The sequence below is a fragment of the Gadus macrocephalus genome, chromosome 9 (genome assembly GCF_031168955.1).
Source record: "Gadus macrocephalus chromosome 9, ASM3116895v1".
In the NCBI taxonomy this organism is placed as follows: Eukaryota; Metazoa; Chordata; class Actinopteri; order Gadiformes; family Gadidae; genus Gadus; species Gadus macrocephalus.
The window spans coordinates 22,642,867-22,668,930 of NC_082390.1; the positions used below are offsets into that span (position 1 = coordinate 22,642,867).

The window sequence follows — 26,064 nt, forward strand, 5'->3', positions numbered from 1 at the left end:
CGCTCAGTGAATGTGAAGGATGTTTGGTCGGATAGTTATGACGAAGAATCATAATGTGAATCTGAATATTCTATAAATGTCTTGATATCATCTTTCGTCTCAACACTTCTGCTGCAGCCGCTTAAAGTCTCGCTCCGAGAACCTTAAAATATGAATCAATCCATTAGAAGTATGAAAATATCTTCCCGGAGGCGTAACGGGGCAAACAAGGTGTCCTTGGACATCTACGTTTCGAGGCGATTGCAACAGTGCCACACATGATCATATTTGAATATGTTTCGGGGTAGTAATTAGCTGTCGATTTTGGAGGCCTTTATCAATAATGACCAGCTATAGATTTGCTTCAAGATGGAGATTTTTGACAAATTACATGTTATTTAGCATCTACACGTAAAGCTGAGTCCAATGAGATCAAGCTCGCCCTCTTGCCACACCGAGATCATGTCCTAGACCATATGTACCATGTAAAATACATGTTACCATTTGCTAGAGTGTCATGCTTGGTGTCATTGGACTCAGCTCAACGTGTAGATGCTAAATAACATGTCATTTGTCACAAATTTCTATCGGGAAGTAAATCAATAGCTGCTCATTATTGATTAAGGCCTCCAATTTCGACAGCTAATTACTACCATTAACCATGTTCGAATATGCTCATGTGTGGCACCGTTGCAATCGCCTGGAAGCGTAGATGTTGAAGGACACCTTGTTCGCCCCCTTACGCCACCGGTAAGATATTTACATACTTCTGATTGACTAATGAACTGATTCAGCTATTCCCTCAGAAGTCTGGGGTCAAAAGGTCAAAAGGAGCCGGCACCACGCCGCTTATGAGACAACAAAAGTTTATGTGTATTTCTCTCATAACTTTTTGTCATTATTAAAGAGAGGCCTGATTCTCAGATATGCAGGTTGGATGGCTACGGTGTAGGTCTGGGAAGAACTTCAGGCCAAAATCTTGCAAGCGAGCCGCTGCGTGAGGGGCAACGAGATGGAGCACTTGCTGAGTCGTTTCCTGTAAGCCACAGGTTGAAGCGTATATGCGTCCTTTGAGACCCCCTTTGATATATAAGAGACCCCAAGGCTTACTTAAATGTTGTCGACTCAGTCACCTATTGCATCACTTCCTTTAGGGCTTCGGCCTCCTAATTGATCATTGTAGTATAATTGAATGCCCTCTTTCATATATATGATACCTCCACCACTGGGACGTGGCAGCAATTCTCCAAATCCATAAGGGGAGGGGGGGGGGGGGGGGGTGATGCTTGTGGACAGTAGGGTTGTACACTAGACCTAAATAGGAAGCAAACTCAGGAGAAGGAATGACATCTCATAAATATTTATTTAATAAATTGTTTCAAATAACCCTGCCTCGTTAAATCAATGAGCTTGGTGTTTTGCTTTAAAAAATAGGTTATAGAAGAAGTCTAAACTGCACAAAATAAAAACATCCAAGCTGCCTTTTAAGGATACCTTGGAATATCTGTCTATTTTTTCACCATCGGACCCTAGTTTACGACAAAAACAACACAATGGACGGCAGCTCCTTTGCCGCGTGGTTTTTAGAACCATGTAAGGATTAGAGGGGGCGGTCGATAGCAACCACCATAGCAACCATGACGGTCTAGACTGGATGCAGCCCCGTTGAAAAAAATAGAATACCACTCTACACACAGATTAATGATATTTAAATTATTATGAACATGAAGTCTTTATTTGCATGGGTTTACATTTCGTTCTGTGTAGCATGGAAAAATCGGAGAAACACTCCCATTCAGAATGCATTGGTTTACATTTCGTTCTTTGGAGCACAGATATTTTTATTTATTTATTTATTTTCAGTTTTTGAGGAGGTGCTTCAAAGATGCTAATTTTTCTGCAATAATCCAAAATCCAATGGAAAAACCCGTTGGCTTTTTGTCAAGGGAAACCAGGGCGACGCTCACTTCCGGGTTTAGCGCACCACCGCTACCCTCACACTTTTTCATGTAACCTTTTTTCAGCACTAGGTCATATGAGCATTAAATAAATGCTGCGTCTCAAAATGCCTTGGACAGCAGCGAGGATGACTCGCTTTGCCACGGGCCGAAACAGTTCGGAGCGACCATAGCCAGAGCGAACACAGCGGGGCAGAGGAGTGTCAGGAATAGTCTTTGGTGTACACATCAGTACGGCCTATTTGCACTACTGTTTAGTGGCAATGCAGTGTTTTATTCTATGCCTTTTTATTTTCGTATATTATTTCAATGAATACAATTTATTTATTCATAAAAACAAGATCTGGTCTTCAAATCTTTTTTCCAAATATAGGTCGTCTTACAATGGGGTTTGTGTTTATATTCGGACCAATACGGTACAGCGGGCGCTCACATGACGTTAAGCATTTCCTGGTGCATAATGTGACGCTTCAGAACCTAAAATCCCGTTTCTCCCCGTTGACACGACAACACATAACCGGCGTTTTCAGAAATCTCCACTTTGGCCGGAGTTTTTAGAAATGATCGTTTTCTGTGATAAGACAGGGCCTCGGACAGGGGGTGTTGCAGCACCCCCAGCACCCCTACTTCCCGCGGTACTGGGTGCAACTTACAGCTGAATGTAGTGCCATGTTGTTAAACGAAAACCTACGCTAGCCTGGCTCGCTCTCGCGCATCTCTGTTCGCGCTCGTGCATGATTGCGCGTCCAGGTACTTGGAATGGGTGGAGTCAGAGTCAGCGTTGAAGGAGAGGGGGTAGGACCATTTGAGTTGTGTATTTTCAAAATCTGCTGGCGTTTCGCAAATCGCATACCCAACCTTTAAAGAGAGGCCTGATTCTAAGATATGCATGTTGGATGGCTAGGGTGTAGGTCTGGGAAGAACTTCAGGCCAAAATCATGCAAGCGAGTCGCTGGGTGCAGGTGCAACGAGATGGAGGGGGGCCTGGACTTTCATAATCTTCGCTCAGTGAATGTGAAGGATGTTTGGTCGGATAGTTATGACGAAGAATCATAATGTGAATCTGAATATTCTATAAATGTCTTGATATCATCTTTCGTCTCAACACTTCTGCTGCAGCCGCTTAAAGTCTCGCTCCGAGAACCTTAAAATATGAATCAATCCATTAGAAGTATGAAAATATCTTCCCGGAGGCGTAACGGGGCAAACAAGGTGTCCTTGGACATCTACGTTTCGAGGCGATTGCAACAGTGCCACACATGATCATATTTGAATATGTTTCGGGGTAGTAATTAGCTGTCGATTTTGGAGGCCTTTATCAATAATGACCAGCTATAGATTTGCTTCAAGATGGAGATTTTTGACAAATTACATGTTATTTAGCATCTACACGTAAAGCTGAGTCCAATGAGATCAAGCTCGCCCTCTTGCCACACCGAGATCATGTCCTAGACCATATGTACCATGTAAAATACATGTTACCATTTGCTAGAGTGTCATGCTTGGTGTCATTGGACTCAGCTCAACGTGTAGATGCTAAATAACATGTCATTTGTCACAAATTTCTATCGGGAAGTAAATCAATAGCTGCTCATTATTGATTAAGGCCTCCAATTTCGACAGCTAATTACTACCATTAACCATGTTCGAATATGCTCATGTGTGGCACCGTTGCAATCGCCTGGAAGCGTAGATGTTGAAGGACACCTTGTTCGCCCCCTTACGCCACCGGTAAGATATTTACATACTTCTGATTGACTAATGAACTGATTCAGCTATTCCCTCAGAAGTCTGGGGTCAAAAGGTCAAAAGGAGCCGGCACCACGCCGCTTATGAGACAACAAAAGTTTATGTGTATTTCTCTCATAACTTTTTGTCATTATTAAAGAGAGGCCTGATTCTCAGATATGCAGGTTGGATGGCTACGGTGTAGGTCTGGGAAGAACTTCAGGCCAAAATCTTGCAAGCGAGCCGCTGCGTGAGGGGCAACGAGATGGAGCACTTGCTGAGTCGTTTCCTGTAAGCCACAGGTTGAAGCGTATATGCGTCCTTTGAGACCCCCTTTGATATATAAGAGACCCCAAGGCTTACTTAAATGTTGTCGACTCAGTCACCTATTGCATCACTTCCTTTAGGGCTTCGGCCTCCTAATTGATCATTGTAGTATAATTGAATGCCCTCTTTCATATATATGATACCTCCACCACTGGGACGTGGCAGCAATTCTCCAAATCCATAAGGGGAGGGGGGGGGGGGGGGGGGTGATGCTTGTGGACAGTAGGGTTGTACACTAGACCTAAATAGGAAGCAAACTCAGGAGAAGGAATGACATCTCATAAATATTTATTTAATAAATTGTTTCAAATAACCCTGCCTCGTTAAATCAATGAGCTTGGTGTTTTGCTTTAAAAAATAGGTTATAGAAGAAGTCTAAACTGCACAAAATAAAAACATCCAAGCTGCCTTTTAAGGATACCTTGGAATATCTGTCTATTTTTTCACCATCGGACCCTAGTTTACGACAAAAACAACACAATGGACGGCAGCTCCTTTGCCGCGTGGTTTTTAGAACCATGTAAGGATTAGAGGGGGCGGTCGATAGCAACCACCATAGCAACCATGACGGTCTAGACTGGATGCAGCCCCGTTGAAAAAAATAGAATACCACTCTACACACAGATTAATGATATTTAAATTATTATGAACATGAAGTCTTTATTTGCATGGGTTTACATTTCGTTCTGTGTAGCATGGAAAAATCGGAGAAACACTCCCATTCAGAATGCATTGGTTTACATTTCGTTCTTTGGAGCACAGATATTTTTATTTATTTATTTATTTTCAGTTTTTGAGGAGGTGCTTCAAAGATGCTAATTTTTCTGCAATAATCCAAAATCCAATGGAAAAACCCGTTGGCTTTTTGTCAAGGGAAACCAGGGCGACGCTCACTTCCGGGTTGGCCAACATACGTCACCCCTCCACCACGCTAAATTGTAAAAACACATGTTCAAGTTGAATGATAATGCATGAATTTATTCTTTATTCTGCCATTGAATTTATTTAAGGGGGGGGGGGGGCATACAAGTCTTTTGGCCATAGTGGATCCAGATCTGTTCCGGAGCATTTCTGCACCTCGGGCAACAGCGCAGGGTTGCCAGGTCCTGCAAAAAACGTCCTGCCCACATACCGTTCAAAATCCACCCAAAATGTCCTAGAAGCATCCCAAATAAAAAGGATATTCCACCTTGGCCAACGTTTTGAAAGTAATAATAATTGAGGGAATATCTGTTGTTGTTGTTTTAGCAGCGAAATGCATTGTGTGTGTGTGTGTGTGTGTGTGTGTGTGTGTGTGTGTGTGTGTGTGTGTGTGTGTGTGTGTGTGTGTGTGTGTGTGTGTGTGACGTGTGTATAACACACTATTTTATGTTGAAATGCGACGTAATCCAGTGTTCACGAAAACGTACACTGTCAACGTATGCTTTTGGCGACTGGGTTGGCTCTCAGATATACGTGTTTCTAACAAGATGATATCATTAAAAGTTAGGCTACATAAAGTAACGGTTTAATAACACAAACGCAGGAAACACGTGAGCTGCTAGTTTAGCGAAAGCAGCGTCCCTAGCAACCTGACGTCGTTGAAACATGCGAGCGAGCCGATAAAATCTTCCTAATAACTATAAAACTAAAGATCAGACGTAATCACTGACTAAAGATTATAGTAATATAATTATATTAGTAAAAAGTATATTTCTCGCTAGGAATGTTATTAGAAACAAGTTTAACGGTGATTCGGTCCTAAAATAGGCCTATTGCATTTCCCATTCGATTAATAAAGAAAGTCATGTAACTTTGTTCACATTTAGTCTACTCTGCTAAATATATATGTAGGGATAATGCATAGAACGCCGGTCATTATCGGGAAAATAAGCCCCACCAGGGCGAACAGTACAACGACGCGCAGCGAAGGTGTCTTGAAGGGTCTTATTTTCGATATTGACCGGCGATGTTCTATACATTAGCCCGCTTATTACACAGCTACTGCCAAAACGAAAAAATAACATCACATGCTGTGTCTTTTTTACAATTTATTCGTTACCAGCATTCGTAGTGTTGATCAGCAGAGGGGTTGACAAGTCACCGGACCCATGCAAGTGAACGGAGCGTTCCACGGCATTGAGAAGACCCGTGTAATAAAGACCTATAATATTTCTGTTTATGGCACAGATTTCTCCTCAGATTAGGCCAATAAACCAATGATAAAATAAAAATAAAATCGCTCGATCAAAGGCCCGGCCCGAGGATAGTCAGTGGTGGGAAACATCGGCCCGACCCGGCCCGCGGGTCGGGTCGGGTCGGGCTCGGGCTCGGGCAGAGAATCTAAACACTGACTGGAACTACTTAGCCGGTGTCTGTAGGCCTATATCAGGAGATAATACACACCCTGCAGCCAATCAGAATACGAGTATTCCCCCAGACTGTGGTATAAACAATATTATTCACGAGTTATAATCAACCCCTACACATCATTATACGGTATGATTTCTAGATGTCACGTCCGCTCGCGACACTGGACTTGCGAGGCATCGACGCGGACTTCCATTCACATAGCCAAAAACAAGACAATAGATCTATGGCAAGATCAAAACATCAAGACATACAATTCTAAAAAGAACAGATGAAGCAGCTACCCTTTTTTCCTTCGCGGTTTGCCTGAGCAGCGCACCTGCATTTAATATATCCGTGAATTGTCACAATTTCTCAGAATCAAAGGTGAAAGTAGAAACGGGTGGCCTAAAGCTGTCATATTGTTCACAGACAAGTTTAAGTAGAAACGGGTGGCCAAAAGCTGTCATATTGTTAGTTATCACAGACAATTTTTAACAATAAATGTTCTGTACGGAGCTCCTTAAGGGACATTAGGGAGAACGCTCCCGGTCAGAAGCTTAGTTTGGAAGTCGTGCTTAGTGACACGACAAATACTTCCAATTGAAATACATGGGTTTGAAATTTGTGCTTTTTGACACGAAAATTTTGAAAATACGTGTCCCTGATCACGTTCAATAGATTAAATAACGTGACAGTGTCACGTATTTTCGTGAGACCGGGTTGTATTGTTTGAACTTTGAAAACATGTTTGTGAAAAAAAGAAAAACTTTGAAAATGTGTTGGTGAAAATGATGAAGAAGATAAAATAGAACACAAAATCATGTTTACAGATGTTTGAATTTTAGTTTGAATTTTTTTCAGGTTATAATCTCTTGTCAGTGTTGCAAAACCTTTTTTTACAAGGTGTTGAGTTTTCAAACCCAGACTTAGGCCGAATCTCGATTCTTCCCCTTGCCCCTTTTGCTTTGTCTTTGTCTTTGTCTTAACCCTAGCACTTGCAAGTGTAAGGGCCAAGGGCTGAGATCTTTCCCCTATGAAATGAGACGCCACTCGGTTTCGGGTACGTCATCATTCATCGTCACCAGCTGGCTTCCCCGTCACCAGAGCGCCGAAACGCCAATAAAAGCCAGAGAAGAAGAGCGATATATATATATATATCTAGATGCTGCCGCCATCGTTGAAGAGTTGAGGGTGTGTGGTGAAACGGATCAGTGTGTCCACGGTTCGGTTCAGATAACCGTTTTGGGCCTCGGTTTCGGATACGGTTCGGATTAGGATCATGTCCGTGATAGTAAAAAGGCGGACTTTTCTTTGACGGAGGGTTTGGGGGAGAAACACAAAAATGAATGAGACCCACCGGCTATTTGCAATGTGTTAATTGACTGCAATCAGACAACTTGCAAGGCTTTTTTGTGCAATAAATGTTCCCCTAAATGCATTTGAAAACATGGTGCACTGAGTGTAACATGTAAGGGATAACGGCCGACGAGGCTTAGAACTCTGGCGACGAGCGCAACGAAGTTTAAAGCCCAGTTTGTTTTGAACGCTGACAGGCTGAAGGGAGGGGCGGGAAAAGTCTCATTGGCTCGGGCAGCACTGGAGAGAATGCATTCCGCTGGGTCCTAAACACCCTTTTGTATCGGACGTAGGCTACAGTAGGCAAAGTACGCTACATAAGGCAATGCCTTCATGAAACCGAAATCCGCAGATCTCCAGAATGCTCCGAACTGTGGTAAACGAACCGAACGGATACAATTCGAATCCGCTGCAGGCCCTGTAGCATCTAGCTGGCAAGCTACCATATAAGCCAATGGAGTGGTGGTATACGCGCTAATTGTATCCTAAAACTACCGTTTGAAAGCTTCAGTTAAGACCTACAATACTATGCATCGTTCGTGTAGCACATTTCAGATCAAACCGAGTCATTATAAACATATAAAAAGTTGTGTAGATAGCTGTAAAATATTCCTCGCTTCAAGCAGCCATGTTTTTTTTAAAAAATCCCGGTTTCGCTATGTGCTCTGGGATAGCCCTTGGAGGAGCAAGTGAGCTCTCAAATCATCTTAAAAATAAGGGGTACATAGCACTTAATCTTATCCCTTAATCTTGATCAAATTGGGTATTGAGACACCACTAGCTCTCACATGAACGCGCAACTTCAAGGGTAAGGGGGAAGATAAGGGGTAAGGGGAAGTATTGAGATTGGGCCTTATGCCGCTTTTCCACTGCATGGTACCAGCTCGACACGACTCGACTCGACTCGACTCAGCTCGCATTTTTTGCGTTTCCACCGCAAAAACATGGTATCTGGTACCTGAAGTGGCTGCTTTTTCTAGTACCGCCTCGCTCTAGGTTCCAAGCGAGCTGAGCCAATGCTAAAAGGTGACGTCGGCAGACGGCCGGCCACTGATTGGCCAGAGAGTGTGACGAAGTCACGAGAGCGACATGGCAACCATGCTGGTAACAGCCATAGCAGCGCCGCAGCCAACATATTCCACTTCTTCAACTTCTTCAACATGCCAGCTAATAATACGAAAATGAATACCATCGCATCGATGTCCTCCATTGTTGTTATGTGGGTTCTGTCCATGTGTGGGTTGCGTAGGTGTTGTTTGCGTCGCGTACAAAAATACGTCACAGCCATTTCGCGCAGCCGACCCCGCCCACGTCCAGGAGGTACTGTTTGCGGTGGAAAAGGACCCGTGCTGCTACCGTGTCGAGTCGTGTCGTGTCGAGTTGTGTCGAGTCGAGCTACATGTGCGGTGGAAAAGCGGCATTACAAGCCTTTGAAACTTTTTTTTTCAGGTTGGAATTATGGCAGGAAACTGGCTCCATAGCATTGCGCTCTCGAAATGCATTTTGGGTCCGTATGTTCAGACCTGTCAATGGTTCAGAGTCGCACTCGCGACGCTCATCCTTCGAAGGACGCATGGTGTGTGGAACAAGCGTACATAGGCCTACCTGATCGCGTTCATTTGTTCGCCTCCCTCCACCTCCCTCTCTCTCCGGTGCATATTTAAGCCACTTCTTCAGTGTCCCTGAAAAAACAATATGGGTGGTCCCTGGCAGCTGTTTTTGGAGTGCAGCTGAAAGAAAGAAAGAAACAAACCCAGTCAAGAATTACCAACATGGCGACGGTAAGCTGTAACATGGCCATGGCCACCATGGCCATTTTTTGCATAGTGCACCAGGCAAAAAGTCGGCAATTTGTTTCCTAACCACAGACCCTTAACGCTGGTGCGCAGTGCAGTGGTTTCACTGTCCTCTCAGTCTCATTTTACTGCACTATGGGTTACCACATCGACTCCATCCCAGTTACTTCTTTGATTACAGAATGCATTAGGGCTGTGTTCAAAAAATCGATCCGCGATCCGATATCGATTCACGCTCAAAAAGCACGATATCGATCCAAAAATGTCTGGATCGATCTTTTCCAGGTGACTAAAGGCACTATTTTCTTTGACGCGCAAGGCGCACTATAAAAAGCGAGTGCCGGCTAAACGAAACCGAAACTTAAGCTAGCGAGATGGCTGAAGCGGCACCACTAAAATCACCTTCTGGAATGAAGGCTGATGTTTGGCAAAACTTCGGATTCAGACGTTACGAGGACAAAGACGAACTAGACAGAACAAAAGCAGTGTGCAAACTGTGTCGGACAGAGGTAAAATATAGTGGCAATACCACGAATCTCCGCAACCACTTATCAAGGCACCACGGCGACCTAGCTAAATCTGCCGCGAGCCAAACAGCACTGGAAAAGGCATTTGGGGTTAAGTTTCCCTCGAATTCTACGCGTGCCTTGAGCATAACCGAGGGTGTCGGAATATTTATTAGTAAAGACCTCCGACCCTACAGCGTAGTGGAAAATGCTGGATTTAAACTACTGATCAAGAGGCTTGAACCACGCTATGTCCTGCCCAGTCGCAAACATCTGAGCGAAACGGTGATTCCACGAATGTATGCGAAAACAAAAGATGCCCTTGTGCATTCACTGAAATCTGCCGAGAGGGTGGCGTTGACATGTGACTGCTGGACCTCGAGAAATACTGTGTCCTACCTGACAATCACTTGCCATCACATCGACGAGGAGTGGAGACTAGCCGCTAGCGTCCTTCAGACCAGAGCAGTTGAAACGAGCCACACTGCAAGCAATCTCGCAGACCTGCTCGCTGAAGCCATAGAAGAGTGGGGAATATCCGACAAAAACCCCACTCTTGTTACGGATAATGCAGCCAACATCGTGAAAGCGGTGCATTTGATGGGTCGTTTTCACATGGGCTGTTTCGCCCACCTCCTCAACCTGGCATCCCAAGCAGGACTAAAAACTCCTGCTATCGCACGCTTACTGGGGCGGGTACGGCGGATTGTTGGGTTCTTCCACCGAAGTCCCACTGCGAGCCACTCACTGAAAGATAAGCAACAGCTACTTCAACTGCCGCAACATAAACTCGTGATGGATGTCACGACCCGGTGGAACAGCTCGCTGGATATGCTGGGCCGTTTCCTCGAGCAGCAGCCAGCCATCTCAGCAGCGCTGCTGTCCCCCGACGTCCGCAGGAGGGAGAATGACCTCTGCACATTGACTGAGACGGACATCACCACTGCAGAGGACGTGGTTAGATGCCTCGGACCCATGAAGACCGCCACCCTAGCCATCTCTGAGGAGGAGTCCCCTACCATGTCAATGGTTGCCCCGCTGCAATTTCAACTGCTTAATCAGATGGCATGCACTGCCGAAGACACGTCCATCATTAAGGAGCTCAAAACTGCTGTCCACCAGAACTTGAGTTCAAGGTATGTTCATTTAACATGGCTGTGTAGTAGTACGCAGCACTGAAATGCATATGTTGTTTTTAAATAGATTTGTCTCTGATTTTGTTCTCATCTTCTCATAGAATAGAGCAGTGATTTTTTAAAAACTGTACTATTCATAATAGTGTTTGCATGACTGTTCCTGCATTTACTGTAGACCTACCCTGCTATCTATCTAAAGTGATATATGTTCCTCTATATAGATATGAAGGCCTGAAGGAGACCTTGTGTGTAGCATCATCCTTCGATCCACGTTTCAAGACCCTACCGTTCCTGTCTGATGAGGCACGTGATGCTGTCTTCTTGAAATTGACCTCTGAAGCTGCTCATCCAAACCCATCAACCGATGTAAGTTTGCAGATTATATAGTTTGCCCATTTGAATATTTAGACATTTTTTTCTTAATTGAGCTGCAAAAGACTGAATTCAGGTTAATTTGTGTATTATTTTCTTTTGTAATATTATTCTGCATCAGAACACTACACCAGAGCAAGAGAACACCCATGGTTCAATGGATGTGGCTGCACCTGCACCTGCACCTGCACCTAACGGAGATTAACTGAGATTTAAAACACTTAGACTCATTTAAGAGAGAGAGTGCAAAAGAAATCGAGGGGTCCGGAGCAAGAATTGACAAAAGACTTTATCGTGCAGAAAAACAACAACGACAACAGCCTGAGTGGGTTTGCAAAGTCACTGCTTGAACTTCGGTCCCAGCCTTACTTTATACACATACAGGAATTTCTTTAATACAATGGAGGTTCCCTTTGTCCCTAATGAGGTTTCCGCCTAGTCAATCTTCGTCTCAGCGTGTTATCAACCGTGCCCTGGTCTGAAGTCCGCAGGGATTAGCCTTGTTAGCCAAGATGACCCAAGGCTGAAAGGTGGAGGTCAACATGACTTGACCCCACAGTTCCCAGGACATTTCTGTGCACCTACCATCTGCTCTGAACCCAGACTCAGGCGTCATGTGCTTTCCACTATTTAAAATATAAAGCCTATTAATAATCATGGTTTACTATAGAATATACTCACTAATTTCTACCACACATCCCCCTTTATGATCTGATAAGATCATAACAAAAACATAACAAAAACATAACAGTCGTTTGGGTCATATTCTACATTACATTTGATCATCGTTAAAAAACCTTTAAACATGTTCAGGAGTCTCAACCTGGTTTAAGGCAAAAAAGATCTATCAAATGTTTAACATGTCTTAACTAGAATTCACACATAACACAGTATTTTCAGCATGCATTGAAAATAAGCATTTCAAAATATATGACATAAAAATATGAAACTCAAAAAATGACATTTAAAAAAATAAGTAAATAATAGAAATTAAAAACCAAAAGAAATTAAAAACTGAAAACTGTCAACAATCTTGCATGGATTGGGATAGCTCTGATTATCGTCATGTACCGGTATACTATATAACGTGGGGGGTTTGGGCACCGTAGTAGCCTGGAACCCATTAGTCCAATGTCCATTTGTTCACACAGTCTGAAATGGTTGTGGTTCACATGAAGAGGTCACCAGTTAAGAGAATAGGACCTCCTTCTGATGTCCGATTCTCACATTCCGGTCTCCTTTCTAGTGTCACTCCAATCTATCTCCCCTAATAGAGCATCCTCCCCCAGTCACCCGACTCCTCTATGTATCAATGTACACCAATGTACACCATTTCATTTAATTAAATTGGATATGTAATTCACACCGATCTTCCCTATGCGCATGTTCATGATTCTGGCGGAAGGTTAATGCACATAACGGTTGGTTATCCGACATAACAGTAAACACAAATTCATTAACTTGGTCTCGCGGTGGTATCTGAGCATATAAGACTATTTTCCCTTTCTTGTTGACTAGTCCTGAGTGAGTTGGGGCCGGATTGTCCTGTGTTTCTCTTAGGCTTCCTTCAGTACCAGCCCCTGATTCCTGGCTCTTCCAGGTCTGTGTTGTCTCCATGATTTCATTCCTCCTCGGGGTCTATCCTTATGCCAGCGGAATCTGGCAGAACCCGTAAAGGATCAGGAACAGGCTCCCCGTTTTCAGCATCATCATGTTGCTGTATCTCTTGGCTCGACTGGATCTGGTCCTGGGGCAGCTGGTCAGCCCCACGTATGTCTGCGTCTGGCTCCTCCTCACGGTCGTCTCTGGCTTTGGGTTGAGCAGCTTTTGTGCAGTGGTTGAGATGATACCACGTGGCACTTCCTTACACTTGGATGGCTGTTGGTGTTGCGTTGGTGACTTTGTATGGTCCTTCTCTCCTGGGTTCGTTTGTTCCACTTTCTCCTGAAGACTCTGAGATACACGTGGCCACCTGGCTCCACCCCCCTTGGTGGCTCCTTCTCCAACTCTGGAACTCTGTCTTTCTCCTGTTAAAAAAATAAGCCTGTGTATGCCAGTTAGTTGTCCCATATAGCGTCTTAATTCAGTTTCCAATTGTTCCAATGGAGGTCCTTTGTGAGGCCCTCGAATGACAGGCGAAGGCATGGGTCGACCCGTAAGCATTTCATGCGGGGTTAGATGCGTCGTTCTGTTAGTTTTCATGCGATAACTCATTAGTGTCAGTCGTAGTGCATTAGTCCTTTAAGTTAGTACTCTAATTTAATTTTGTTAATCTTTGTCTTAAGCGTCCGATTCCTCTCTCCACCATACCTTGTGGTTTGAGGAATGTAGACACAGCCTAATCTTTGTTTGACATGCAGATGTTAAATCACTTGTTTGAGTGTTTTCTGAATAAACGCTGCCCTATTGCCTGAGCTCATTTGTGACGGAATTCCAAACCTTGGCATGACTTCTCTAGTCAGAACCTTAATTACCGTAACCGCACTTTGGTCTTCTGATGGGACTGCTTCTACCCATCTGTTGAACACTGTTTTTTCAAATATTTCACACTCATTTAGCTGGATGTTAATCATTGTTTGCAAGTATGGTGAAGAAAAACCTTGTTTTCAAAAAATTTCCTAATTCTCCTCAATACCTCCCCCCTTGCGCATTGGTCAAAGCCATGCGCAGTAAATGATAAGCAAATCTAAGAACGTCGTTGGTGCAACCAACGTCGAAACGTGTAACCTTAAGCATCAGCAAACTGAAACCAATCTTTTGGGAAGGGAAATCGAAACCAGTATGTCCAAATCCTAAACCCCATATGGGTGGGTTTACCATCAGCCGCCTGAAACCACGCTGTTCCAAAGTCATGCATTAAACCGAAAAAACGTACATGCATTAGTGGCCTTCTATACCACAAAGGAAAAATAAAATAAAATAAAAACGCGACATGCCCCGTTCCAAGACCACTTCTGCTGCCATAGCTGACATATCTGACTCCTGTTCCCCCTCCACCTTTCATCAGCCGGCTTTTCCTATGATGGTTGCAGTCCGTCACTCCATGATCAAGTGAGCCAGTGCTCACAGTGACTCTGCCAAGTAATCGTGACTGTGCCTGATTTAGGTTGTCCCGGGCTTCAAGGTGGGATCTTACCCGTCGTTGGCTAACCAGCCTTCCATACTGGCTTATTGCAGGATGCTGTACCTGGGATACGATCAATCCCCACCTATATGGTGGTATAGATCGCAAAGTGGAGGGATGGAGACAGAGTCATCAGCCGCATCTGCCTTATGCAGCCATATGTATGCGTAATGAATACACATCAGGGCGACTATAAAACAAAAGATAATTTATCAGAGTTAAAATTATTAAAGTGTTGCAGCAGTATTAGTGGCATTTGAAGGTAAACCCACTACTTCCGAATCCAATTTGACAACATAGCACGTATATGACTCCTTCCCAGCAGATGTGGCGTCAACCCACCTACTGTCCTTTACTAGGGAGATGTGAAAGAAAACAAAAATCATAATATTAAAACTTGCATTTTCAATATTGCGCGACTCACTTTTGTCTTAACCGTTACTCAAAATCACAATTCTCTTCATAATCCTACCCGATTGCCCTTCACTATCTATTTAAATTGGACGACCTAATTAAACCTTTTATTCTACCTATTGCTTGCATTTAATGTTCTCCATATTCTGATTCACTACTATACCAAACCCAAACCCTCTATGTTGATCTTAACTAGTTTATTCAACACTGAATTGATACATTGTTTCTATTTACTAATTAACCATATTGTTTTATCTGAAGTGTGCTTGTGTATCCCCTTGTGTACTCCATCACTCGGAGTAGGAGAGGATTCTCCCCTACCTTGGCAGCCCTGACACACACACGAGAACAGGCTCACATACGCATCCTTTCTTATTTTATTTAACTTATTTATTTTGTATGACATGTCATTGTGGATAACCTAAATTAGAAATTTGGATAACGTTTTATCATACTTATTTGGTCTAATTTTTAAGTATTGCCGATTGTTTTTTCTAAATTATAAGATCACTTTTAATAAATTGTCTATTACTTATCATAATCTCGAAGGAAATATTTTATTTGTGTTGTTATCCTGGCACCTAGACCTCGTCAGGTCCAAGCACCAAAATAACATCCACCTATCCACGCAGAGTCCATGGGTTGGGTCTGCTCCTTTTTTGATGAGTCACTTTACCCTGGCGCCATTGAACCCATTGACTCCTGTGGAGTGCGGTGTGCAGACAATTTTTTAACGCTAATTGCTCATGTTTTGGAGTCTAAATAATTATTCCTAAATCCTGTAATCACCATGTAACTTGCTCAGGGACACAGCAACACTCAGCTAGGAGAGATGGGGATCGAACCAGCAACCCTTTGGTTACTAGACAACTGCTCTACCTCCAGAGCTAAACAACCCCAGCCACCTCTCCGCTGATTTATTACCTCCGGGTCGGTCCGCATCCGCCCTTTTTGCTTTCTATACATTCCTCTCCCTTCTCCAAACACCTTCTCTCTCTGATTCAACCCGTTGTCTCACCAGTGCTCTGTGTACCAAGATGTAATGATATATACCACATGATGTTCCGACGCGATGGAGAGTCTCCAAGAACCACAGAATCACCAATCCCAGCGGTGGTTCTAGGTTTTTTCTAAAACAGTGGACATGGGTTACATACAGGAACCAATTACAGAGTACATCCAAACGCACAAATAATCTATTAGGCACAATGCAAATTCAATCTCTTTCTCTCTGTTGTCTCTCTGTCCAGCCCCCACCTGCGGGTTTTTCCTTACTTACGTTCCTTCTCTCTAACTCTCTTTACCTCTCTTTATCTACTTCCTTTGCTTTCACAAATCTCCATAACCATTTTCACTTTCAGTAATCCTTTCCTTTCCTTTCTGGTATATTCGTTTTTTGGACACTCTCCAAAACTAGATTTATTAATCTTAAAAAGGCCATCGAAAGATATGAATCTCCCCAAAGAAAATTCTAACCGGAAAGCCTTCCCCAATCTCATCGCCACTTCTCGTTGCCAATCTACACACTCTTCCTCTTCTCTGTCTCACTCTTCACAAATCACTTCATCTGACCCCTCTAACTTAACTCAATGCTAACTCTTTCTCACTCGCTCGCTCACTCACTCACTCACTCACTCACTCACTCACTCACTCACTCACTCACTCACTCACTCACTCACTCACTCACTCACTCACTCACTCACTCACTCACTCACATATACAACTTAAAATAGGAATTCACCGATTCTCATCCTTGGAGCTGTCATAGGCATTAACTGCGTGTGTTCCGAGAATCCTAAAGTTTTGGTGAATTTTCCTGCCATGGGGAGGTGAGAGGCATAGTGTGTAAGTGGCTCCAGTGTGGACCATCATTGGCGTGCCTCTATAATTTGTCAGAACCTGCAGTATTGGTTCCTAATCAGCTTGTTTTGTGATTGCTACAAGCTGACCCTCCCCCTGTGGATTCTCCGGGCACCCCTAGTATCCCTGACCCATGAAGGGACCCGCCTGTCCCTGGTCGCTGTTACCCTGTCCTTGCTGGGATGGAAGAGGGTTAGTCAAACAATTTCTCTTCATATGTCCTTCCTGGTTGCACCCATAACATATTAAAGGACCTCTGCGTTGTCCTTGGAATCCTTGCTGTTGATTATTTCTATTCTGCCCTTGGGACCCCTGTTGCTGATTATTTTTATACCCACCCATTGGGTTCCCATTGTTATGTGTGTGTATATTTATGGCAGGTGGAGTGGGTGACCATTGGCTCTGAAGCTGTTGTACTGGGGGGGAGAATGCCTGTTGAGGAGGTTGGGTTTGTGGTGCGCCCTGCTGGACGGCTTGCAATATTGTATCAACAGGTTCTGAAACAACTGCCTGTTTCTTCTTCTCTTTCTCTCTTCTTGTGAGTTCTTCCAACTGAAGCTGAGATAGCTTCCTTTGCACCTCTTTGCTTTGTTCCTGTATTTTGTGTTCATTCTGCCGATATTTGTCCACTGCATGAACCACATGATCGCAAAAGTCTCTATGAGTTTTATTTGTAACCAGTCCAACCACATCATCTAGCTTGACTTTGATTGAGCTAGGTAGAATCTCTATCACAGAGTTTCTGAACATGACCGAAAACACAGGATGGATCTCAGGATCCTCATCCGTCTCCAAGCGCCATCTGTCTACTTGGGCCTGGAGGTAGGATGCAGGATTCTCTGTGTCGTTGATAGGGAGACCTCTCATGTTTTTATGATCGATATGGGTCGGGAACTCCCTTCTGAGTGTGGCCCACATCGCCACTCTGTAGCGATCAAGTGTAATCCCATCATGCATTACGTCCATTATATCCAACCCTCCATTCCTCAGTACAGACTCCATTTTAGATAACCCCAATACTCTTGCCAACAGAGCTTTCAGGTCCCCCACTGCCATTAGCTTTCCCACTGTGAGTTCCTCAAATGTTCTAATCCATTTAGACGCCCCGTTATGTATGTTAGGGAGTTTAGAAATGACTCCCTCCAAGTCCTGTGAGCCCCACGGTTGATAGTGGACCTGTTGTCCTTTGACTAAAATAGGAAAGATTCCTGGGACGGTGTCGGGTGCCTTTTTTCCCCTTTGTGATTTCCTTAGTTTCTCATCTAACTCGAGTGGTGTGAGGCTTAGTACTGATGTACTGCAGCCAGGCTCCTCTGTCGCTGGGCTCTCACTATACCCCTCCCCCTTGAGTTTAGTACTCTTTTTTGTTTGCCTTTTCTGAGACTTCGTCCTCGTCTTTGTGTTTTTTCCTCTCCTTTTCTTTCTAGGAGAAGGCCCTTCGCAAATTCGCTCATTACCATCTTTCACATCTTTATTACTGTGCTCATCACCACTTGTCTCATCTTCGTCCTCATCCTCACTCTTACTATAACTAGTGTCAGCATTGTTACACTCTTCCCCTGCTTTCCTAATCCCCTCATAACAGTCCATGTGTATGGGTGCGCCCCTATTCCCCTGTGTGTTACACTTATTATCTCCTTCATCTAGTGTGACTTCCCCTTTAATTTCTACGTTGCCAGTTAACAGTGGATACATCTTATTTGGTTTGTACGGCGGTGGCTCAAGCTTCAGAGGCAAAGGTTGAGCCTCTTCTTTCTTTGTGATTATTCTTCTGGCCAGGGCCGGATTAACAATTTTCTGTGCCCTGGGCAACAAGGCTCAAGGCCCCCCCCCCCCCCCCCCCCCCCGCCGCCGCCAAACAATCGTAAAGTCGCTATCATCAGAACTTGGTGGCTTGATGAGTACTTATTGAATGTTTCAATTGTCTTGACAGCAAACAGCTAGGTAGGCCTTAACTTAAAACCATAGAACATTTTAAAAATGCAAAAATGTGAAATTATCACCAGCCATGAAGCAGGCAATTAGTGTGTTTTTAGTAAAAATAAACCATTGGCTACACTTTCATGTAATTTCAAAGTCAAGATCATGTTTATTGTATCACAATTCAACATTTGATGTTGATTACTTCACTACTATATATCCTTATTATTTTATTTAAACAAATGGACCTTACAACACACACACACACACACACACACACACACACACACACACACACACACACACACACACACACACACACACACACACACACACACACACACACCCACTCACTCTCTCCCTCTCACAAACACCTCCCCAAACCCTCTCGTAATCTGTCCTTGTCCCCGTATAATTCTTTATGTTTTGGTATATGTTACATGTCTGTCGCACGTATCTGGGTTTTGTCGTGTTACGTGTTATGTGGTGTCTGTAGATGTATGTTTGCACTTTAAAAAAAAAAAAAAAAAAAAAAAAAGTTGTCAAGGGCCCCTTTGATGTCACGGGCCCTGGGCAAGTGCCCAGTTGCCCTAATGGTTAATCCGGCCTTGCTTCTGGCCACTCGTTGTAATGCGCGCCACCTCTCTCCCTCCTCTTCGAACAAAGCTAGCACTAACTTTTCCCTGTCTCTCTTCTCCAAGGGCTTTTTACCACTTCTGTTAGGTTTGTAGTTCCTTATTACTACCTCCATGTCCCTACACATTGTCTGATCAAAAGTCCCTCCCGCGGGCCATATTGTGCCTGATTTAACTGTCCGCTTCTCCCACTTCTCAGAAATTCGTTTAATCTCATTTCTGAGGAGTGGATTGTCTCTACTCAAAACTTCTACCGCTGTTGGTGCCATTTTTAATTATAACTTTATTACTTTATTATTATTTTTTTCTGAAATACACTATTTATTAATACAATTTATTTGAGTTTATTCTACTAGTTAGTTTAAATACTTTATTATCTCTAAGCTACAAATGTGAACTCCTCCCAAGCGCTCGTCTCCCTCCCGAAGATTGGAATGTGGCCCCAACACTGGCCTGCAGGCTCCTGCTCGTCCCCTGTGTGTTTGCTCGTGCACGTGCAGTTAGAGTCAGCGCGGTTACACATTTATTCAGTACTTTAACAAATTAACTATTCTCTATCCGTCTAATTTATTTATGATTATCAACTACTTTAAACAAATTAACTATTCTCTGTCTGCCTAATTTATTTATGACAGAATCAACAACAAAAAAAATGAACCGGGTCGTAAAAACCTCCGAGGTAACTTAATCCTAACACGACTTAAATACAGACAATAAACCGATTCATACAATTTTTTATATTATATTGAAAAATGTCCGAATTGTTTGTAATCAATTACAAATACAAGGTTGACCGAGCGTAGAAACTGGCCTTTTGATTAAAACATGAACAGTCGAGTACTCCAAATCTGAGCTACTCAACCTGAACTTAAAATAAAAACCCTATTCCCTCATAATGCCAACATCAGAATTAAAATTCACTCAATCGATCCGAGATCAGAAAGCTGTTCAATCGGCCCAAAATAAGAGAAAATTCACTCAGTTGATCCAAGATCAGGAAACTGTTCAATCGGCCCAAAATAAAAGAGAGAGAGTTCACTAAATCGATCCAAGATCAGAAGACTGTTCAATTGGCCCAAAATAAAAGAAACTCACTCAATCGATCCGAGATCAGAAATCTGTTCGATTGGCCCAAACCAAGAGACAATTCACTAGTCGGTACTTCAAGGAAACTTTTCGAAAATAAAAATGAATTCATCGACGGCAATGAATTCCAACCCAGCTTTCTGGGATACTCTCAGTCATCCAACAGTTAAGCCTACTTCAACCGACCTGCGGACCTGCACTGTCCTTCCTTCTTCCAGAAGACAGCCACAGGACTTTACAGAAGGCCTATTTAAACAAAACACTGCACTGTCCTTCCTTCCTTTCCGAAGACAGCCACAGGACTTTATAATAGGTATATTTGGCCAAAACCTCAAAACTCCAAATAACAACAACTCGTTTACTCGTTTCAAAATAGGGAGCCGCAAAAGCGTCTTGGTCATTTAGAACCACAGCGCCTAGGGAATATGTGCGCGCGCACGTCAATCTCTCCCGGAGCCCCCGTATCTCTCACTCGCTCATTTATCTATAATTTTGGTTCGTTTGATCAAAGAGACACTTTACCTGCTGCTCGGCGTTCAGACAGGGCAAGAACAGATCAAACGACTCTATCCTATATATGGCAAGACAACTTACCCTTGAGCTCTGGTCGTATGATCCGTTCGCGTCCCGTCCTCCGGCCCGGCAGCTGACGAGTCCCTATTTCCTCCTGGTCGTGACGCCAATATAACGGAGATTTACTGAGATTTAAAACACTTAGACTAATTTAAGAGAGAGAGTGCAAAAGAAATCGAGGGGTCCGGAGCAAGAATTGACAAAAGACTTTATCGTGCAGAAAAACAACAACGACAACAGCCTGAGTGGGTTTGCAAAGTCACTGCTTGAACTTCGGTCCCAGCCTTACTTTATACACATACAGGAATTTCTTTAATACAATGGAGGTTCCCTTTGTCCCTAATGAGGTTTCCGCCTAGTCAATCTTCGTCTCAGCGTGTTATCAACCGTGCCCTGGTCTGAAGTCCGCAGGGATTAGCCTTGTTAGCCAAGATGACCCAAGGCTGAAAGGTGGAGGTCAACATGACTTGACCCCGCAGTTCCCAGGACATTTCTGTGCACCTACCATCTGCTCTGAACCCAGACTCAGGCGTCATGTGCTTTCCACTATTTAAAATATAAAGCCTATTAATAATCATGGTTTACTATAGAATATACTCACTAATTTCTACCACACACCAACTCAACCAAAGAGGCCCAAAGACTCTGCTCTGATGGCTTTACTGGGTTTGGCGTACACACCACCAACTCCACTACAGAAGAAAACAACAACTGAAAGGGCAGAGGAAGAGATCGCCACCTACAGGAAAGTGCCAGCTATTCCTCTTTCACAAAATCCACTGACATGGTGGCAGGTGCATGCAGAGGATTTCCCTCTTTTGGCAGGCCTTGCAAAGCAATATCTTTGCATACCTGGGACCAGTGTCCCATCTGAACGAGTTTTCTCAACAGCTGGAGACATTGTTAGTGCTCAAAGGAGCTGCCTCACTCCACAGCATGTTGACCAGCTCCTTTTTCTCCAGGAAAATTACACAATTCCTGAAGACTAGGACTCTTCTCAGTCAGGCATAATTTTTTCACTTTGTTCTTGTGGCTGAGCTGGTTGGTTAGTTCCTGTCTATTGTATTACTCCTGCCATGGGTAGGCCTATGTTATTACCATCTAGCACACTTTTACATACAATCAGCCCAAGGCAGGTCTCTCTCTCTCTCTCTCTCTCTCTCTCTCTCTCTCTCTCTCTCTCTCTCTCTCTCTCTCTCTCTCTCTCTCTCTCTCTCTCTCTCTCTCTCTCTCTCTCTCTCTCTCTCTCTCTCAACCTGTATGGCATTTCACAAGTCTCTGGTTGTCAAAGACTGGGTACAGGGGTTCTTGTAGTTTTCTAATATAGAGGGCCACTTAATTTTAATTTATTAATATTTTATTTGGCCATTGTTGTTTAGTTCTGGTCATTGTTTTAATTCTGCCATAGATATGTTACTTACATTTCAAATAATACCTGGATTTTTGTCTAAAATAAATACTTGATTCTTGACTCTTCTCTCTCTGTGTCCCTCTTACACGTACACAGATACAATCACAAACACATGGAGCTGTTTTGTCTATGGGACAGTATTTATTTGCATTATGTCTGTAAATAGATCGATATCGAAACGAATCGGATCGAACCGTGGATCGAATCGGATCGTGACCTTATGAATCGGAATCGGATCGATCCAGGAAATTCGGATCGATTCCCAGCCCTAGAATGCATGCATGCAGGGTTAAATTGGTAGGCTACGGGCATGTATGCCCGTAGCCCGACATACCACGTGTAGCCAATGCTAGCGGAGTAGCGCGTTGTTACATTCTTCAGGGTATCTGCAGGTTTCAGCAAGTCAAATTTAAGACTTTTTAAGACCTTTTTAATACCACCTTGAATGAAATTTAAGACCTTAAACCCGCGATGGTGGGGGGGATCCCGCTGTATTACAACCCAAGCATAGCATGTGTGTCACTCAATGAGACTCATTCAAGTTTACTTTCTGTCTGTTTATTGAACATAAAGTGATACTCCAGGGCTCCAGACTAACTTTTTCCTTGGGTGCACTGGTGCACCTACATTTTTAATTTGGGTGCACCAGCACGTATTTATGGTGCACCCAAGTTGTGAGTTGTTGAGAGGGGGGTGACAGCGTCTGGGCCCCCGGGCAGCTGCACCGGTTGCACCGTCGATATTTACGCCACTGATTAATAATATTTTCACCATTAAATAAATGCCTTCAGTAAGACCTGGGGGGTATACCACGAACCTCGTTGAACATACCCAGGCTTTCTTGGGAAAACCTGGCTCGACAGAGCCGCAACTCGCAATCACAGTTAAATGGTACCACGACGCTCACTTTAGATTCAATTAGTTGAACCAGGTTTTCCGCTTTAGGTTCAATGCGCGTTCACATAAAAGGGGCGTTTCTCGCGTCATTTGACTCACCCCTTATGCAAAATAAATCGCGCAAGAGCGGTGTATTTCATCCAAGGCGAGCAATGTATTATTATGAACTCCTACGAGGAATTCAAAGTTCAAATCACAGCCAAGGGGAACACGGTTGCCCATAATATGGCTACGGTGGCGTGCTGGCAAAAATAGCCGACCGTGTTAATTCGTAAGTGAAAAGATTCTGCATATTGTCTAAAAAATATTATGTATCATCATCCCTTTTACCCCCATATATGTGGGGCCCCATGAATTGCGAGCCCAAGTACCGGGAATGCACTCGATCTCCGACCCAATATCGGACGTGCACGTCAAGTTGCTTGCTTTTAGTGGCGTGGTTCAACGTCTCAAATATCAAAACAAAATCAGCCTTGTTGACGCTGCAGATTAGCTCGTTTCGGATGAAAGGCGCTGGTCCGAAGCGAGTTATATACGCCGTTTTGTCCCTTCCAGCAGTAAAGGTGCTCGCGATTTGAGAGTCAGGGAACATCAAACCGAAGAGATCTCCTATCCCCTCATTCGAGTTGTAGGACTGGTGCTTGACCACTGTGACTGTTTAGAATCCACAACACCTCCGCTTTCAGTGTTGGTGTCGTACCAAATGCTACCCTCAGGTCAGTGCTAGCAGCGCGGACCGTCTGCGGCGGTGGCGCCGGGGCAGAGATGCAAAACGTAGAAATGGCTGGGGTCTGTGTGTGGCTCCTGGCAGAGGTTTTATGTTTTTGGCTCTGCATATGGCTGACGACAGCCTTAATCCCCATGGTGCCGAGCTTGAATGTAGGCTACTTTTGCACGGAATGCATCTGGCCTGTTCTGGGTTGGCAACGGACGCTAGCCAACCTCGGAAACGGACGTCTTCCAGCCAACTGACGTTGAACTTGCATTTACCCATTGTTGCAGACTAGCTAGCAAGCGCGCAGACATCCGTTTATATATGCAGCTAGAAAGAAAGTAGCCTCTCGTACATCTCCTTCCCGAAAAGTCCCGCGAGAAAAAAAAAATATTAAATAACCCTGCCCCAACAAATTTAAGACCTCTGAGTTATAAATTTAAGACCAGCATATGACATTTTTGACGAATTTAAGACTTTTTAAGGCCTTAAATTTAGAAAAATGAATTTAAGACTTTTTAAGACTTTTAAGACCTCCGCGGACACCCTGTTCTTATGTGAATGTAGGCTTTCGGTGCAAGATAGCTAGATAGTAAAAGTAAAATAACGTCAAACTAAAGTGTTCTAGTGCTGACGGATAGTCCAAGAGTGCAGTGCAGAATATTGTCAGTGATAAAAGCATTGCTGCATCTGGACACAAAACTGAGATTGCATAGTAGCCTGTAAATGGACTTTTTCTGATTTTACATGAAATAAGCATAGCTCAGAAGACTACCCATAGTGCATATTAAAAAATCGACTTGCTGTTTTAAAAGCATTTATTTTAATCAGTGGTATCTGTGTCTAATGCTTGTGTGGTGTGACTGAGTTTTGACAAACATACCGAACAGTACATCACTAAGGACAGTGCTTTTAAAGGCTTCCTTGAAGCCTTTCCCTGCCCAGTTGAAGCGACACGCCAGGTTATTTGTTAGGCCACTCTGCAACATCCTTCTTCCGGCCTCTTCTGCAGTGTGCCCTCCAATTAGACTGAATGTTAAGATCTGACAAGACATAATCAACCAACAAACAAGTGAAACATTGATAATTATAACATGTATAATTACAATATCTCCCAAAAGTGAATAGGCCTACACCCCTCCCATTTTTGCAAATATTTTATTGTATCTTTTCATAGGATAACCCTTGGCATGAAACTTTATCATAACTTAAACTAGTCATTATACGTATTGTAGAGAACTATAGATTTATTGTCCTCAGAATATGACTAAAAACACATCCATTAACAACTAAACAGCTGGCCACATAACTGAGTACACTTAATTATGAACATGACCATTGCGCCCATAGTGACAATAAATCTATCGTAATCTACAAACTCTACACTGACTTCTTTAAGTTACATCAAAGTTTCATGTCTATGGAGTTATCCCATGAGAAGATACATTAAAACATTTGAAAAAATGGCATAGGGTTTTGTGAGATACTGTATATGTACCAATTTAGGTTAGGTGAACTCCTCACTGTTTCACATAATGAGTAATGTGTTAATTTTGTTTTGAAAGATAATTCCTACAAATACTGAGTGATGTAGTGGATGGCTGGAAAGAAGAGGTATGGTTTTATTAATTTACACATATACTTTGACTACCTACCATCTTTTGTTTTTCGCAGGGGGTTTCTCTCATAACAGCCTCTGCTAATTGAAACTCCTCCATTGTCCTCAGAGGCAGCTTGATGGACGAAGCGGCAGCTTCTGGTGCTACCGGCCTCACCATCTCTCTCCTAAGCGCCCTCACTTCACTCCCCAGGTTGGTAATTTCCGCTTTCATCAATTTATTTTCTTCCAGCACTTTGGAAAGCAGCTCCACGACTTTAGATATTCCCATATCTGTTCATGTAAGTTACTTATTAGAAATGTTTTCTGGGGTTTGGTGTAGTTT

At 43.5% G+C, this 26,064-nt stretch overlaps 2 long non-coding RNA genes across 2 annotated transcripts in view; both read right to left on the reverse strand.

Annotated features, from left to right (window-relative positions):
- LOC132464886 (uncharacterized) overlaps positions 1–26,064 on the reverse strand; it is a 160,590-nt gene that overhangs the window by 23,305 nt on the left and 111,221 nt on the right. The gene's annotated exons all lie outside the window — the stretch shown is intronic.
- LOC132464883 (uncharacterized) lies at positions 9,136–26,033 on the reverse strand. The gene is made up of 3 exons (XR_009527375.1): positions 25,777–26,033; positions 25,005–25,164; positions 9,136–9,409 (listed from the first exon to the last, which is right to left on the reverse strand). It is a non-coding gene; the product is annotated as an uncharacterized LOC132464883 (long non-coding RNA).